This window comes from Castor canadensis, chromosome 6 (genome assembly GCF_047511655.1).
Source record: "Castor canadensis chromosome 6, mCasCan1.hap1v2, whole genome shotgun sequence".
Taxonomy (NCBI): domain Eukaryota; kingdom Metazoa; phylum Chordata; class Mammalia; order Rodentia; family Castoridae; genus Castor; species Castor canadensis.
Window position 1 is genome coordinate 149442867 of NC_133391.1, and position 18608 is coordinate 149461474.

Below are 18608 nucleotides of genomic sequence, written 5' to 3' on the forward strand. Positions count from 1 at the left end.
GAAAGAGCTGACTTTCAGGTAAAAGAGGAGGCTTTTAAGGAAGAAGCTGTTCCAGAGCAATGGATGGTTTCTCCTAGTTTATTACTTTGCCTTCAAATATGTTACCAAAAAATATGTGGAAGCCAGGCATAGTGGTTCATGCCTATAATCCTAGCTACTTGGGAGGTGGAGGTAGCAGGGTCAAGAACTGAGGCCAGCATGGGAAAAGTTAGCAAGATCTGTCTCAAAAGCAAAACTAGAAACAAAAAGTCTGGGCTCAAATGGTAGACTACTTGCCTAGCAAGTTCAAGGCCCTGGGTTTAATCCCCCATGCATGAGAAAAAAAAGGACAAAGTTAAAACGGTTAAACAACAGTTGGCATAAGGGACCTGGACAGATCTTCCAGGAAATAGGAATTGAGAATAAACAAAACAAGGACAAGGGAGGAGCCATGTCCTCAGGCTCAAAGGAGATCCTGAAACAAGTGAGGGGCCCAAGGAAGGACACTGAGCTAGCATCAGGTGACCTGGCTGCTTGTCTCAGTCCTGCCTGCCTAGCCAGTGGTGTGACTGCCAGCAAATGCTTCATCCCTCTGGGCCTCAGTTACATCATCAGTATATGAGAAGACCATGTGAACACTTTAAATAGTCCTCATCTTATTTCAAGTGGGTGAACAGATCTTTTCTAAGACAGAGTCAGAAGGGGTCAGTTTTTTAAAAAAAAAATCATGTCATAGAGAAATGAATACAGGCAATGAGTTATCTAGTTTGAAAGATCAATAGAAAAATTCCTGTTCGTAGGAATGGAGGAACAGTCAGACAATGGTACAACATAGCGACTTTATTGAGTAAGGGCTTCCTGATATCAGACACATCTGAGAACAGCTGTTTATTGCTTTTTATTTTTTTCAGTTTTTGAGAAGGGAGTCTTACTTGCTATGTAGCCCGAACTGGCATCAAGTTCACAATCCTCCTGCCCCAGCCTCTGGAGTGCTGTGCGCAGTCTTTGCGAAGTCATCAGTCTCATGGAAGTCTCTGAGTAAGGTTTCAACTAGAGCGTCTGAAACTCATTTGCCCGTGGAACTCTTTTTTATATTTATCTCTTAGCCTCTCTCAGATGTGCACATCTCAGTGTCACACTGTGAGAAAAAATACCATTAACAAACTTTTTATTCATCCAGCACTGTCCAGTAAAAGCCACATGGGAAGAATCTTAATTTACCATTTTTAAATCTGAGCAACAACTCACGACTAGACACACAAAGTTCCAGCCCACCTTGGGCTTCTCTTTTTTACCCACTGACTCTTAGGTCACTGCGGAGGCAAATGGTGGCCTTGGCCTTTGCCAGCCATTTCTCCTGGGGCTGCAAAACACATAGCACGCTGTCAGCAAACTAACCGACACAGAACTAAATCATGGTGATGCCTCCCTACCTCAGGGACACATCTCTGCTTTCTCAGAGACTGCTCTGGAGACAACTAATTGCTTTGTAGTTCACAGCTTTCTCACATCTGTTATTCCCCAGGGTCATATTTTTCTCAAGATGCCTTTTTCAGAGAATAGAACAGAGGAAGAGGAAGAGAGAGAAAGAGCAATGGTGGGGCAGGAAATTGCTTTTGATCTTTATTGTAAGTGAGATTACCATGTTTAAAACCTTTCACTTAAAACATTAAGAGTGCTCTTCCCATGGTAACTTTTGGGCTTATGACTGAAGGCTCAAGTTGCAAATTAGAGGGAAGTGTTACCACTACCAACGTTCTAGGCGACAGGAAGGGCACCATCCATGGAAGAACAGGTGCAGTTTCCTCTCTGGGGTTCTGATTATCTACTTGCCATTAACAGCAGTGTGGCAGGAAGGCCAGCAGTCCTCAGATGTGGCAGAGTGTTTGGGGTGTTGGCTGTGATTAGTAGGGGCTGCTAGGAGAGAGAAGCATGAGTGGTGGGCCAGAGAAAAACAGGTCAGACTCTGCCTTCTTCCTTTGGGCAATTTTGAAGCAGTGGTAGTGATCTCACAGACATGATCCTAGAAAACAGCACATCAGAGAATTTGCTGAAGGAACACATGACAAAAAAATGATGAGAAGCAGAAAAATCCAGAACATGATCTGAGTTAGCATGGGCTGGGCATTTGACATGTGCAGAGTTTTTGTTGTTGTTCTTTGGGTGTGTGTGTGTGTGTGTGTGTGTGTGTGCATTTTCCAGGAAGATAAAGTTTCTCCAAGAGGAAACAAAAGTCCTTTCTGCCATCTGATTCCCTGAATGTCCCTAAAGCAGATGGAGAAAGTTTTGTTTGCTGTTTGAATCTTTAACACCTGCACATCCCTGGGATGTGAGTATTCTAGAGGTTCCTGGAGAAATTTGGGACATCTAGCCTAGAAGCAAAAAGAAAAAAATAAAAGACCTTGATCTTCAGAAGAAAAAGTAAAGAGGAACTGAGGGAGTAAAACAGCAAGAAAGTGGCATTGTGAACCTGATCAGAAAAATGGTCATAGAGTCTCTTGTCTCCTTTTTGTCTTTAGAGATCAGAATCATGCTTCTCTACTTTATCATAAGAAATGTGACCATCGGTGGACCAGCAAAGTAAAGAGAATGAGCACTGTACAGAGTGCAGAAAGATGGAGTGCCATTGAGTCTATGCTTTCCTCCTAAACAGGAGCCAAGTGACATTCCTGATGGTCAGCAAGCATCCAAACTCAGAACAATCCCCCCCCCCCCCCCCCGCACACACACACATGTACATTGTGTCCAATACCTTTTGGGCTTAGCTATTTCAACTCCTTTAGTCAACCCAGAGCCTGAGGTCACTACCTTCAGAGATTCAAGTTCTCCACTGCATCCTGTTACACGTTAAGCTTGTATTTTATCATCAGAGGGCTGCCTCCTTTCCTTTACTTTCAAGTTCTTTGATGATTGCTGCAGTTGGCCATTTCCAACTTGTAGCCAGGTGACTGGCTTGAGTGCAGTTGGTTAAGGGCTTGCCAGAGGTGCCAGTCCCTCTTCACTGGTTTCTAGGTCTCTCATAAGGAACTTAGTCTATGTATTGACTCAGTGTCTCCATGGGTGGAAGGGGGTCTGGGGCTACCTTCTGTCTTCTTGCTGAAGTCACTCCCTCTCAGTCTCCACTGCTCAAAGTTTCCATGTTCCTAATTTCAAGTGATACTGAAGAATACACACACGTCATTAAAATTTGTATGAAGAGTTTGCCAAAGTGGTTCTTTCCTACTGAGTTCTTTCCCTCCAGTGCAGCTCATAAACACCATTTGCTCTTTGTGGTCAGCTGTTGTTTTGTTGAGGTTCCTGAGTTTTTCATTTCTTTTTGGTCTGTTCTAATCAAGACACCACATAGCCATTAAGGGCAGAGCTCCACAGCTGAAGGAGACGGTGTGCAGCATGCCGGGGGCTGACTAAGGGAAAAGTTTTCCTTAGGAGGTCGTCAGCCCAACAGCCTGATACCAGAGGGCCAGTGGGCTGTAGACCCTGGCACGGAGGGGCTTTGAGCAGGAGTTGGGGGTATGCTGACACTGTCAAGGTTCACCCTGATGCTAAGAGCCACTGAGGGCTATATCACACACAGCAACTCTTATTTGAACAAAAAAAGACATTTCTGATCTCAAATAACCCCCTAAGCACTTAAAAAAAATCACATTCTTAATTACCTGCTCTACTGAACTCCACTTTGACTTCAAGTCAAGTTATTCCCACTTTGCTCATTGCTGAGGGGAAGTGTGTGGTGGAAGGGTGGGGGGCAAGAGAGGGGCTGAAAAATACCTATGAATGTCAGGCCAAGTTTAAACAGCTGAAGGGAGCACTCCAACTGGGAAAGGAACTAGAGATAGCAGACCAGATAGATTCTTAAATTTAACACTCCATTTACCTCTGCCGCCTCCTTCCCCCGCCCCCTGCACCCTGATATTATTTAGTGCTCCCATCTGATGACCTTTGATTTATGGCCAGAGACTGCTCTCGGCCAGCTGTGCTCAACAGCCACCAGGACACATGGCTTCCAGCAAAGTTTATGCATAACTATGAATGGTTCAAGAGTTGAATAGTCATACTAATGGGAAGGAAAGGCCAGTTCTGGCATAAGAATGTCTATCAATTGGGGTTTCCCAACTTTGGAAGGTAGGCTGGGCATCAGAAGGAGTGGCTTAGCAGGAAGCTGTAACTGCTCAGGTGATGAATTAACACTGGAAACTGAACATGAGGCATTTGGATGAAACTTGTTTTGTCTACTGTTAGACCAACATTGCTTTCTGTTTTGTTTGTGATACTGGGGATAGAACCCAGGGACTCATACTCACTAGGCAAGCAATCTACCACTTAATCCATCGTAGTGTTTGAGATTAATGGAGCTCGCTCCACTGGGCTCAACCCTTGTCCCTCCAAGAAGTGCACAGCTGTGAAACTCTTACTACAAAAATTAGTTCTGGTGAAATAAATGTTGGCCAGGATGAAGAGAATCTGCAACCTACATGCATTGCCGGTGGCCACATAATATAGCACAGCCACTGTGGAAAAGTTTGACAATTCCGCTAGAAGTTAAACACAGAATTACCACATGAGCCAGCAATTCTACCCTTAGGTCCATACCCAGAAGAATTGAAAACAAGTGAGAAAGCAAAAACTTGTAAAGGAAAGTCCATAGTTGCACTGTTCACAAGAGCCAAAAGGTGAAAACCAAAATATCCATCAACTGATGAATGAATAAACAAAATATAGTATATCCAGACAGTGGGATATTATTTATGACCATAAAAATGCTATACTGATACATGCCATAACAATGATGAACCCTGAACACACTGTATACTAGGGAAATAAGCCAGATATAAAAGGTCATATATGGTATGATTCCCCTGATATGATATATCCAGAATAGGCAAATCCATAGAAACAAACAGCAAATTAGTGGTTGCCAGGGGCAGCAGGGAGGGAAAATGGGGAGTGACTGCTTAACAAATATGGGGTTTCCTTTTAGGTTGATGAAAAAGTTCTGGAACCAGATAGTGTAATGATTGCACAACAATGTGACAATACTTAATGTCACTGAATTATACACTTTAAATGGTAAAAATGATAAATTTTCTGCTTCATGTACTTTACCACATGCATACACAGAAGAATTTGTCTTGGTTAGTCACACTTGCCCTATCTCCAGTCCCTGCCTTTGTGCCTATGCCTGCTGGTGTTGACTTCTGACTTTTGCCAAGGGCCTGGGCTTCTTAGCCTCTATATACTAAGTCCAGATGTTGTGCAGGTGTTTCCCAGGTCAGGTGTGGATATTGTGTGAGTGGCTGCACAGACTCCGGACAGCACACTCAAAGTAGGGCCTTAGCTCATAGTCTCAACCTAACATACAGCCAAAATAATGTGGTCATCTCTTCAGTCTAATAATACCGCTGCTAAATCCATCTGGTCTTTACAAATTATAAGTAGTCTATTCTGTTACTCTGCTCATGAAAACCATTAGCTTGTAGGACAGCCAGCTAGAAGCTCTGTCTGAACAATAATGGGTCATGGTGCTTCAGTATAAGCACTTATAACTTCTCAGTTATCTGTTGGTGTCATGGAAGGCTGTCAAGTTAACTAACTTTGGCTGCTTCCAGAGAGTTAGAAAGTACATGTTAAACCAAGTTTATGAATTGGTGCAATCAATATTTAAGTAGGATTTTTCCTGTAACATTTAACCAAATGGCATCAGATTTGGTTAACAAATAGAAAACTGATCATCAGGATTCCCTATACACAGAATCCCATCAGGTGTCTAAACTCCCAGAAGTTCTGAGTCAGGAAGCTTCCATAAGGTCTTTTTGGTTCTTACACCTGATCCTTTAATGCCTTCTTCAAACCCTTTCACAGTAAATTTCAACTTGTCACAAAGTTAGTCCTCTAGTTTTCCCAGAGATAAAGACTCAAATTATCCCAAATTGTCAGGGCAGCAGCCTGACTGGTAAATGAGTCATTGGCTCTCATTTTCCTCTCTGAGAACTCTCACCCAAATGTCAACATATTTCCAACTGTCTTTAGGACATCTCTAGTAGAATATTCTGTAATCACTGCCAAGTAACATATGTAAGACTACACCAAAATATGAACTTTTAGACACGCCTATCCCCTTTTTTCAAGGATACCAACATTCTCCCAATTGTTCAAATTCTTGGTATTATTTTTACTTTCTTCCCCTCCTTTATCTCTCAAGCCCTACTTCACTTTGAAACATCTCTCTGTTCCCACTGCTACCAACCCTCCTTGAAGAGTCTGGCTCTTCTCTCATCTGCAATCAGTCACCTGACTGATGGTCCAGACTAACTCCCTGCTCTGTTGTTGTTTTTCCATTTTGGTGTCTTTTCATTGTGATTGCTATCCCATTTATCTCCTAAATTAAGAACCTGAAACATCACATTTGAATTTTCCATTCTGGTATTCAAGACTGTTTACGGTTTGACCCCACTCAATCCCACTCCTGCTTACCCTACCAATGTGCATTGCTAACCCAGAGCTTTTGCTCAGCTGCTGAAATGTTCTGAAATATTCTTGCTTCCTCCTTTATTCTGTCATTTATTCAGCAAATGCCCATTGCTGAGGGCTTTCTGAGTGCCTAGGATACATGAGTGGAAAAAACAGACAAAAGTCTCTTCCTTGGGGCCCTCATATTCTATAATTCTAAGATACATGTTCAACCCATTCTTTCACATCCACCTGTAATCCCCATTCCCCCAAATGTATTTAGAATAATGTCCAATAAAAGTTGGACATTGGGTTTGCCCAATTTTTCCTTTATTTCACAGCATTTACTTATTTGCATCATACTGCCTTGAATCATTCTCTGATTATTCCTATAGTCTTGTTTCATGAAACCCCTGAAGTTATACCATGTCAGTCTGGCTCATTGTTGTTCAAGCACCTTGTCTGCACATCTACTAGGGATCAGGCTGAGTGCTCTGCAGATGTTCAGTAAATATATGCTTGTAAGGCAATTGTGCCTGAGTTCAACATAAGAGCCACCAAACACAGCCCTTTATTCCCTACGATAAGGGATGTCCACTAAGAGAACTCCTCCTTCCACTCCTTGTTGGTTTTTTTTAAAGAGGAGCCAACAAAACTATCCCCCTTCTCCTCATACCTGCTCTCCCTGGAGCAGGACTTCTCAAGCCTTACCTGTGGGATGCTCTTCTAAGTCCTGAAGTCGGAAGCTGCTGTAAATCATCTTCCCTTTGGAGAAGTCACAAACAATTCACTTTTTTTTTTAATCAGCTTTTACTCTGAGGCATTGAGATGAACAACAGAAGAGTTCTTCCCTTTCCAAACTTGTTCTGTTAGAGGTCCCTCAGTAAAAAGATTTTAGGTTTCTTTGTTAAACAAACAAACTATGTTAAACTATGATTTTCTAAAACCATACCTACCCACCCCCTTTTAATGTGGTGTGGGGAACTGAATCCAGGGCCTTGCACATATTAGGCTTGTGCTCTTCCACTGAGCCACACACCAGCCCTCACTCTCTTTTCTAAGAATCAACTAACAATATTCCGTAGGCCACAGTTGACTTCAGACTCCAACAAGAGGGACAGCAAATCAGGCTAAAGCAAAGTTTGGATGAAGGAATAAAGAACTGATCTTTTTATTTCACCCCAGGAAGCTTTGCCATCCCTCTTCCCCCAAGCCTCTTCAATGAGCCTGAAGTGTGTGTGTGTGCGTGTGTGTGTGATGACAGCTGTTGAGATGCATCTTTTCTAAGGCACAGTGGGGCTATGAGTAGGGTGGTCACAATAGACTGTAATTCTACAGCAGCTTGCTCATGCTGTTCCCTCCCAGGCACCAGAAATAACAACAATGGAAATGACACAGGATGAAGGTGGGGGAGTGGGTGGGCACAGACAAAGGGAGGTGGGTGCTGCTGATGAGGAGTGCTGCCATGGGGGTGCTCACCACGAGTGGCTTCTCACAGTCTTGTTCAATGGGGTTAAAACTGGGGTAAAGCTTATGGCTCATCCTGGTGTTGGAAACTGAGATGGAAAGAGTAAGTGACAGGCAGGCTGGATGAGGAATGAATTGGAATGAGGGAATGGGGAAGTGGGGAACAGTAGCGCTATTTCTCTGACATGTTCTTACTCCACTATTCCACTTTTAAGGCAGGGACCACACACTTTCCATACCTTGGGAGGGAATGGCTAGATTATGAAATGAGCCTGTTTACCCACCTGGGGTGCCTTCTCCACCCTTCTGCCTCTGCAGAGTGAAGGTGGAAGGAGTTGGTTAAGATGGTGGAGGAGGAGGGAAGAGACAGAAGATAGGAGGATGGCCTTTCAAGGGACATATTTTGGAAAATCCCCAGTTAGAAGATTTCTAAGGTTACTTTCTACTTGAAGATGGCACATGATTATAGGATTGCATCCAGAGAAGTCCAAGTGTGAGGGGAAAATCCTCTCATCGCATCCCTCTTACCTTTTAAACCTCTTGGCCCAGGAGCAGTGACCACACATGCTACCAGCCCCTGCAAGGCAGAGCTCAGGCTGCTCCTCCACCTTTTCCTGATCCACCTGCATCTGTTGCATGTGCTGGGGCCATCCTTCATTGAGGCCCCTCACTGGGCTGGAAGACCCTGACTGCATCTCTCTGTGCTGGGATGACTTTGGTCCTGCTCTTTCCAAAGAGGGCTGGCAGGGTTTATGCTGGGCATCCTTCCAAGGTATTTAGAATTATTCTTGGATTAAACAAAGTTTGTTGAGCCCTTGTTAAATGTCAGGCTCAGAGAATATATAAAATACAAATCAGTGAAGGTCCAGGCCCTGGAGAAGTTCAGAATCCAGAGAGAGAGAGAGAGAGAGAGAGAGAGCAGGAAGAGCCACTCACTGACAGGCACCTGAGGATCCAGAAAACTGTTGGATATGGAGCTTTCAGCCGGCTATTGGACAAGAAAGACATAACACATGGGTCCCTGGCCTGGAGAAAAGGGACCAGACATGTGGAATGAATTAGGGAAACAGACAGAAGCTGGAATTAACAATGCAATAAAAACAAGAACTAATTCACTCTCAGAAGCCAGAGCACTTGATAGGGCACAAGGCTAGGCTAACAGGCCCATGGACTCCTTCTCCTGACACAGGTCCATAGAAAAACAACAGCCCAGCACAGCTGGTGACTGTGGGGAAAGAAAGAGGACACAGTCAGGTCTGCCCTGCTTGTCTCAGAGGGTGAATCATAGTCTGAGGAGACTGTCTCCAGGGTTCTGACTTGACTTGAGCCAATAATAACTATTCTCTTTCATGTACAGCCTCTTCCTTAAGAATATGTGGAACAGAGCCAGGTATGTTGATGCACACCTGTCATTCCAGTACTTGGGAGGCTGAGGCAGGAGGATGGAGAGTTTGAGGCCAGCCTGGGCTTAAAAAAAAAAAAGTACACAGAGCAACTCAGGAGTGTCACCTCTGTCACTAAGCTGTAACAGGCTCTGGGCCGCTCCACTTACTTATTCTTTATACACTGTAACTTATTGGTCCTGGTCCATTCTGATTTGACAACATAAAGTAAAATTCTAAAATAACGTAGTGGTCTTTCGATTTTTGTTTCTTTCTTCATATTTGCTGAATTAACTGGAATATTCATGGCACCAAGGACTCAGAAATCCTGCCCTCAGGTCTTTTGTTTGGCCACCCTGCAGGGTGAAAGCAAAAGGAAGAATGGGTCCTCATGTGTGAGACAGTGCAGGATCAGCAGTGCCTGGAAGTACCAGGGGTTCCAACTCAGTACAAGTTCCCCAGACCATTCCTGAGAGTGACCCTGGCTGCCATCCTGGATGCCATCTCTGCTTGGGTCTTACCTTTTATGTGTAGTTCCCCTGCTGGACATGTAGGGTGCCCAGTATCCTTCTCCTGCATCTTTTTCTCACCAAGTACCCAGAGCAGTGCAGTTAATCCCCTGGAACAAGCGAACTCCCAGGGCTGATCCTGCCTCAAGTCCCACAGTAGCTGCAGGACTCTACATGCACTAGCGAGAGCTCTTCCCAAGCTCCCTGTCCTTCCTCTGCAGTTAATTATTCACCAAGTATTAACGGATTGTAATAATCACCAGTAGGAGCTGGGGATGTGGTGATGAACAAAGTAGAAACGGTCCAAATGGTCCTTCCTTATCCTCTGAGAAGACAGTCTTTGGCTCTTTCTCACAGTGTACAGTTGGCCTTTACAAAAACCTTGAAATTCTCTCAACTTCATCCTCACTGCAGACCTCATTCTCCAGGGTCTCTTAGGTCAAGGTAAGTACATGACCTCAAACCACACACAGACACATGCAAACTGCAGGTCCTGTAATTACCAGGCATGTGGTGCTTCATCCAAATACACCTTCTCACAGGAGCCATCCCTAAGTCTTCCTCATCACAACCAGCCTTCTGTGTGTCCCATGCCTCTGCATTTCTGGAGGTCTAAACTGCATCCTTTACACGTCAGTAGCTGGCAACTTTCCACGCCTTCTAAGGAATCTGAAGACAATGGAGACTCAAACCTACACTCCAAAATACTGACTCTTATTTTCAGAACTGTGGGCAGTTGTATACCACCAGTTCTAACTCTTGAGGGCAGTAAATACACACCTCAATTCCAAGCTGCTTGGCCCAAACACCTCTGTTCTTCCTCACGGCACAGCCAGGCTAGGGCATCTTCATCACCTGTGGATATCTGTCATTTAGAAGTTGTGATTCCATTTCACAAAGAGATCGGCAAATTGTTTCTTGAAAAAGGGTCAAGTTGCCCCTTCCCAATGCACCCAACATTTATGTTAGGTTCCTTCCTTTTTAAGAATGTTTACTTTGGAGAACAAAATCTTTTTAACTTCTGTTGCTCATTTTCCCCTGCAAACCAATATAATACACTGTCTAAAGTTTAAAAAAAAAATTGACACAGTACCAATAGCTGAAGCCAGCAGAAAAAGTGTGTGCACAGAAGGAAGAAAAGTGTGTGCACAGAATAAAGTATGGTGTCCAGTGAGCTTTGCATAGGTGATATTTGTATAAAATACAGTATTCTATGAATGCTACCTTCAAACTCTGCAATCACTGTGTCCCCCCAAATGCTGGTCATAGCAGACTTCCAAGCCCACAGAAATGTCAGGCTTATCGACTCCATTTTGACTCCCACCCATTCTTCCCGTGTTGTAATTTGCTTCTATATACAATAAAACAAAAAGGCATCCAGAAACAGTGGTGGAAGCAAAGGCAGCCCAGAAACCAACACAAATGAGTACCTGCTTGTCATTGATGGAGAACCAGACCACAAGCTCTGAACGCCTGTGGTTTGTCCAGTGGGTGTGCCCTGGGAAACCAACAAAAGGTGGCCCCTAGTCAGCCTGGGCACTGTTACCCTGTCATTGAGTCTGCTGTCTGTAATTTTCAGCAGGACACCCCACATCACACAACATCCACATCTTTCGCTGTGCTTTTTATAACCTAATGCTGAGTTTTTGCTGAACAAGCCCTCACTTGTCCAAGCCTCGATTAGTCTGTTGTATAACACATGTAGATTGGTATTTTGATTGACTTTTGAAATACACCAAATGTTGTTCAAGGAGGAGCTTGTTTCACAGAAACACTTAAGTTATCCATCATCAGCCCTGGAAGGGACTTTTGTGGTCATATAATTTAACCTACTCATCAACCCAGTGAGGAAATGAGGTCAGGAAAGGTGAGTGAATATCTGATTTAAGTATATAGAGATCATTCCAGAAAGAGTCATACCAAAATGCAGACTCTCTTAACTTCAGAACCAGAGCTCTTTTCACTCAGAGAGACCAAAGAGCAAGATTTAATCTTTTCAAGACATGCTCTACTGGCTATGGTACGAGAAAATGAGACAAAGTTCCTTAAAATAGAGAAGGAAGCCAGAAACTTGATGATAGCCAATTAAGTTAATACACTCTCCAAATTAAATCTTCTACACAGAAACTGCATCATAGAATTCGAGTTTCTCTGCTCATCTTCCAATGGAATTCCTAATGAGCTGTGGGGAGACCCCAAAGGTGAAGGAAGAGAGGAAAAGGCAACCAAGAGCTTGCAAATCTAGCCTCAGACCCCCCCACCACCACACACAAAGCACAAAGGAATCCCCACTGGCCTCCTTGTCCAGTAGCCCTCAGCTACAGGGGTTCATCCCACCCCTCATTTCTATGGTTCTGTATCCGGATGAGGCTGGTGGGATTCGGGTCCCTAACAGCTGTCCCCTCCTGAGAAGAGCATGGGGATCAATGAGTAGCTGGTTGCCAAGGGTTGCAAGCTGAGGCTGAACGGCTCTGCCTTAAGCTCAACATCATTATTATTAAACCTACAATTTAAAACCAATTACACTTTGCAGAAGACTGCAGCCTCCATTTAAACCACTCCTGGAGGAAAATAAAAAGCTTGCAGTACAGAGTTCAAGGCAAGCGACAGAAATGCTTATGCTGGGATTTGGGAACACACTGGTAATAGTAACCCCAGGGTTCCCACTCAGATGGAAGTAAGACAATGGGATGCAAGTGCCAGAGAATAAAAACAAGATCCAAGCACCTTCCTTTCACTGACAAGCATCTAGACAGATTTCAAAATAGTTTTCTTTAATTTTTCTAAGGGGGAGAAAGCCTACCACCTCTGTTTAAATCAGAAGTCTCAAAACTGGTAGCTAGGCACCCCCAATGGTGCTGTTTGAAAAAAATAAGAAAGGAGTCACATGATAGCACATAGATACCAGGATTTTCTTTGCACAAAGTGTGAATTTGTAGACTCTCTTGGCAAACCAACTATCCAGCAATACTGTGCCAATGACTAGAGCCAAGGCATGGCTGTCAACTGTAGACAAGTGGCTGGGCACATGCTCTCTGCTCACCCCAGACTCCACCATTCTCTATTGCCTCCTGACATAGAAAACCTGCATCTGTGCCCTGTATGCCTGCACTGTGTTTTTGCTTATTGAAGCTAATGAAGAAAGTGAAAATTTTCTTCAAAGAGTGTCTCTATAATCATTTTTCTTAAACTAATCCCACGTTATTTCTGTTATTCATCTGACACATCTTAGACACTTGACTGTTGGACTCCTGATTCAAACCTCCTTTAAGAGACAAGTGACCTGCAGCTGCTGAAAATCACTCATGGAGAAGTCCATTTCTACCCCAATAGTCATCATCAAGCACCTATGAGTGTAGGAGGCTGGGCTGGGTGGGCCTTGGGGAAGAACTCAAACATATCCAAGGCCTGCTGCTTTCACTGTGGGCATTTCCACTCAGCAGACCCGGTGCAACACTGGAGAAGATGATGTCATAAGAAAGGCATAAACCACTATGGGATTCAGAGGAGGCAGAAACCACATCTGTCTGGGACATCAGGAATAGCTCAGGGAGGAAACGGTATTGGGAACAGCCTACAAAAAAGGGGTGTTTTTTTGACAAAGAAAGAAATGAAGAGAGATTTGCTCAAGAGAGAGTGGGGGAGCATCACAGAGGCAGAGAGGAACTGGGGTGTGCAGAGAACAGTGAGTGACTCTCCCCCACAGATGAAAACTTGGGAAGAGAGGGACTAGGCAGTTGCAGTTGAACTTCTGGGTTCTGTTCCCACATCCTCTCCCAGCCTGGCTTGAGGTAGGCAGAGGTGGCATCTTAACTACCTGCTGAGAGCTGTGTGCCATGGAGGGCCACCCTCACAAAGGTCTCATGCACCAGGGTGCCCACATCACCTCCGGGGTGTTGATGCCACAGAAGCAGGGAGGGAGAGGCTCAATGCTACCAATATGTACTGTTGGCTGCCATAAGTCCTAGGTATTTAATGCAGGAACACCCAAGATCCCTGCTTGAGGGTGTGTCTTTGGATGAAGCATAGTCCCTGCCCTCATAAATGGGGCCATAAGCAGAAAACAAGCAAACACATGGGTTTAATGTCATCTTTTCACCCAGGTACCAATGTAGGAAGCCTTAGAGTTCAACCTTGGCTCTCCATCCAATCCATTCTCAAAACCCACAGCCTCCACCTTCAGAATGCAAGCTGAGTTCAAGCTCTTCTCGTTACCTTCATTGCCATCATCCTAGTTCCAGCCCTAACCATCTCTCACCTGGACCTCAGCAGGGCCCTCCTAACTGTCTCCCTACTCCTGCCTGACCCTCCCCACTCCCCCAGTCTGTTCTCACACTTATTTCTCCCACTCGAATCACCAAAGTGCATCCCTTCACATTTGGCATAAAAATCTGGTATCTTCATGGTGGCTTTCCAAGCGCTGAGCAACCTTGCCTCTAATAGCTCTTCCTTTCATCCTGTCAGAGTCACAGCATGTTGTATTTACAAAGAGCCAAGAAGCGCCTCTCACTGCTAGGAATACACTACAGCAGAACAATGGTCCCCTGTTCCTTCCCTCCTGCCTTTCCTTCCTCCCATCATTTCTTCCTTCCTTTTTTTAGACACAGTCTTGCTATGTAGCTCAGGTTGCCTTCAAACTCCAGATCCTCCTGCCTCAGCCTCCTGAGTGATGGGATTATAGGTGTGAACCACTGTGCCCAGCTTCTTATCCTTTCTGGAAGGCAGTGAAAATACTCCTGCCTCAGGCCTTTTGTGCTTGCTGCTTCCCCTGTCTGAAACCATCCATGCTTCAAATCCTTGTGGATCTCCCCACCATGTCACCCATTTGGGCCTACCTCAAATGGCACTCATCATCCAGCTCCTCACCCACCACTGGTTGCTCCTAGCACCTCTCTTTAGCAGACATGGTGTGTCATGTTACTTGTCTTTCTTCTCCACTAGAAGATGAGCTCCACAGGGAATGGCAATGGTTTTCCGCACTGCGGTGTCCCTATATTTTGGTACAGGCTGGGCACATCAAAACTGCTTATTTCCTAGACTACTGAAATAAGGGTAATCCTAACCTGTAGAGCCCTGTGCACAGGAGCCAGCAGAAGTCAGAGAGGAGGATATACAGGTGAGTTACAGGAGGCTAGAGATGCTAAGGGGGAAGAACTGGACTTCCAATGCCACTTGCTGTGGGTATCAAAGAGGATAAGAGTAGCAGGATTTTCACATGTGAGAGCAAAGCCATGACCAGAAGGATAGATGAAGGATTTGACATGGTGGGGGCTGAAGAGGATGAATTGGCCCATGTGACCCAAATGGCAGTTCTCAGGACTCCTAGCAGATTAGCATGGGAAGGCAGGATTAGTTTTCTGGTTTCCAAGGGCTGATTGCTTTTAAAACCTCCTGCCATCTCCAGAAATCCTGGTTCAACAGCCTGGATGGCTTAGGAATCTGCAGCTGTCACAGGTTTGTCAGCCACTGTCCAGGGGATGCTACAGGCTAGAGGAGGACAATGTCATAGCAGGATGCCAACTTTTTAACCAACACCTTTATTCTCCTTATTCATACAGGGAGCCTCACTGAAAAGAGGGAGCCAGGGACAGCTCAGTGGGGGATGGAATAGTTGGGGGGAGTAGGGAGGGACAAAGCCCACAAAGCAAGCCAGGGACACTTGGGGGAGGGGACAAAGGAGTGCAGGGAAGCACCTGGATGATGAAGACATTAGGCTCACACTGTCATCTTCCTTACTCTGGACATGAAGGTGACAGATGTTTGCCCCAGACTTATGGACAAGCTAATTATCCAGCCCTCTCAGTTTCATTTCCTCATTTACTCAGCAATCCAACTCACAGAAAATAAACAAGTCTGAGAGCCTACTACATGCTACTGATCTAGGCCAAGAGATGCACAGATAACACATCATTCCTGCCACTCAAGGATGTTTGGTTCCACCAAGATACAGATAAGTAAGAAACAACTTTAAAATAATAAACCCTGCCTCAGCAGGGATTTAAGAAGTGAATGTAAATTAAAGGACCCATATAAAGTAATGAGTCAATGAAGTCACTTCGGTCTTGCTTGCTTGCTTGCTTCAGGCCACTTCTAATTTTAATAAGTGCTGACAAGGGACTGCTACATCTCAAGATCTGGGTTATTCCACATGCTATTCCAGGCCTGGGAGACACTGCCCTAGAGGACCAGTGCTAAGGAGAGATACAGGGTTCACCCACACTACACATTCCCTGGAGCAGTGAGCCCAACACCACCAGAATTGCAATGCATAGATAACCTCAAATCTGTCCCTGCAATGCACAGATAATCTGACACCTGGAATTGCAATGCACAGATAACCTAAAACCTTCTCTGAGTCTTTGGTTTCAACCTCCACCCCAGCCAAGCATGTGATCAGAGCTGCTGACAAGCAGCAAACTGGAGAGATTTCAATTTCATCTCCTAATTTTCCCACCCACCCCCTGCCAGGAGTGCCTGTGTGCAGGGAGCAGCCTTCCTAGAAAGATGGCCAGCAGCATGCAACAGGAAAGGAACATCACAGAGTCTACTGCTGGGGACGCTGGACAGACCCATTGTGCCTCTTCTGGAGAGAAGCCTTGGGGTTCGGCCAGAGCAACTTGGGCTTTGGGTGCTGGGATTATATGCTACATTTTGAAAAGGGGACACTATTTCTGAAACAGACTGACGCCCACTGTTTTGGTTCATCCAGCCACTTTACAGATAAAAAAAGATGGAGTGTGAGTAGGAGAAGTGACAAGTACAAAGTCATACAGATAATGTGTGAAAAGGTCAGCCCTAGCATCCAAGTCTTCTGACTCCAACATGGAAACTCAACCAAATAACAACAAAAACAAACCAAAAAATGAGTAAGTAGCCAGACATGGTGGTACATGCCTATAATCCTACTCCTCAAAAGGCTGAGGCAGGAGGATCTTGAGTTGCAAGTCAGACTAGGCTTCATAGTGGGAAAGATACATACATAGATAGATGATAGATAGATAGATAGATAGATAGATAGATAGATAGATAGATAAAAAGAATAGGTTTTTGGCAGGTCAAAGACTTTATCTGATCAAATATTTTGTTGCCAGATAGGAAATGGGACTAATGCTCTCAGATAGCTTATCTGAGCAATGCCAACAAACTTATCAGGAACATTACCAACTAGACATTTCCAGAAGGAATTTTGCCATCAAGGGTCATTGTGTCATTTTTAATTGGTGACTGTAGTCCCGTGTGGCCTGAGCTTGTTCATGGTAATTTAAGGACCTTTTGGAGATAGGTAGATCCAGAGCTTTAATAACAACAAAAATGTAGGTTAGTAACACACCTAGGGAATCCTACCTTGCTCATGTCCAGTCAGCACCTCTCATTCACTGCCTGTGGACCAGGCAGAAGGGCTCTGCCCTGACAGAAAATGATGGAAGCTTCCCCAAGGCAGGGTTATGGACTGGACTTTTGGAAAGCTTGCTCTCAGAGGTCAGGATGCACAACCACTCATAGGGCAAGCATTCAGAAAACACAGAACTGATACAGGATCTGATGGCTCTGCAGCTGGAGGAAGAAGTCAATGTGGAATATACCCTGAAAGCCTGATCTCATTGGCAGTCACCAAGCCATGGAGCTCTCACTACAAACCCTTGTGCATACAGTGTTAAGGACAAAAAGGAGGTGGATGCTTAGCCCACTCATCTTCATGTTGGGGAGTTAAGACTGACAGGGTTCTGGATATGCTACCTCAAGTGAGGTACCTTGGCATCTGAGAAAACAGCAGAAGCAGAGAGACCACGCTTACTGTCTCCCTGGCCTTCTGCTCTGAAGCAGGTTCTAAGACTCATTTGAGAGGTGCCCTTACCCAGAGAAAAGGAACACTATCCTCTCTGAAGACTTAGGGACAGAGAAGAATCTGAACAGACCTTGCTAAGTCTTCTACCCAGTGTTATCATTACATCATACCCCCTTTGTCCTATCTTGTTTTTCCAATGATCACTCTTCATCAAAGCATAAAAATAAACATAAAAAATAAGCGTAAAAAAAGCATTAAGCATAAAAATATGCAAACTTGCCCCTTTTTGAGGGGATGTCTTTATTTCTGAGGGAACCCATGTTATGCAAAAGTTACAGTAAATAAATCTGTAGGCTCTTCTTTTGTTGATCTGTCTGGTTTTGGGGGTTTCAGCCATGAGCCTAGAAATGGGTAAGAAAGAAAAAATGTACCCAAACCCTTCATGGAAAGGGTACAGAACCCAGTGGGAGGGGAAGGAAGATTTCTTTCTTACCCATTTCTAGGTTGCTCAAGCAGCCCCTGACACTTTGGGCTTTCCACTTGGGGGTTATTTGCAAAGAACAACGTGTCCTACGTGCTTGTTTGCTCCTGTTATCCTCAGACAATACTCCCTTTTTCACTCAAAAAAAAGTATCCTAATTTGATGAAAAGTCACAGGACCTTTTGTAATGTATTCTTCCAGGGGCAGTAGTTTAAAACACTACCTTTGAGCACAATCTCCAGGGTGACACCAGTCCTCTTCCTACTTCCATACCCACGATAAACAATGTTAATGAATCACAGCCCCCTTTTCCACTGATCCTAGACAAAGCCAGAGCATCTTCTCCAGATACCTCTCCCAGCAGCTAAGAAAATGAACCAACATGTGAGTCAATGCTGATTTGCCTTTGATGGCTTATACCTCATCTATTCAGGAAGCCATTCTGGAAGGCTACAAATTCCTGAGGACATGAGGACAAAGCCATAACATCCTGCCCTGGTTGCACCTAGGCATGTGTCTTGGCCAAAGCCAACGTGATTTTCTCATTTCTTTGGGGA

The 18608-nt window shown here is 44.6% G+C and overlaps 1 protein-coding gene across 8 annotated transcripts in view; it reads right to left on the minus strand.

Moving 5' to 3' along the window:
* Positions 1–18608, minus strand: part of Pdzd2 (PDZ domain containing 2) — a 374613-nt gene that overhangs the window by 264602 nt on the left and 91403 nt on the right. The window contains exon 2 of one of the 8 annotated variants that reach the window (XM_074077658.1): positions 912–1117. The exons of 5 other annotated variants lie outside the window; for them this stretch is intronic. The gene's annotated coding sequence lies outside the window, so the exon portion shown is untranslated. Of the gene's footprint in view, positions 1–911; positions 1118–7137; positions 8730–10564; positions 10640–18608 lie in introns of those variants that run through there. 2 more of the 8 variants (XM_074077659.1, XM_074077660.1) reach the window with 2 other exon arrangements.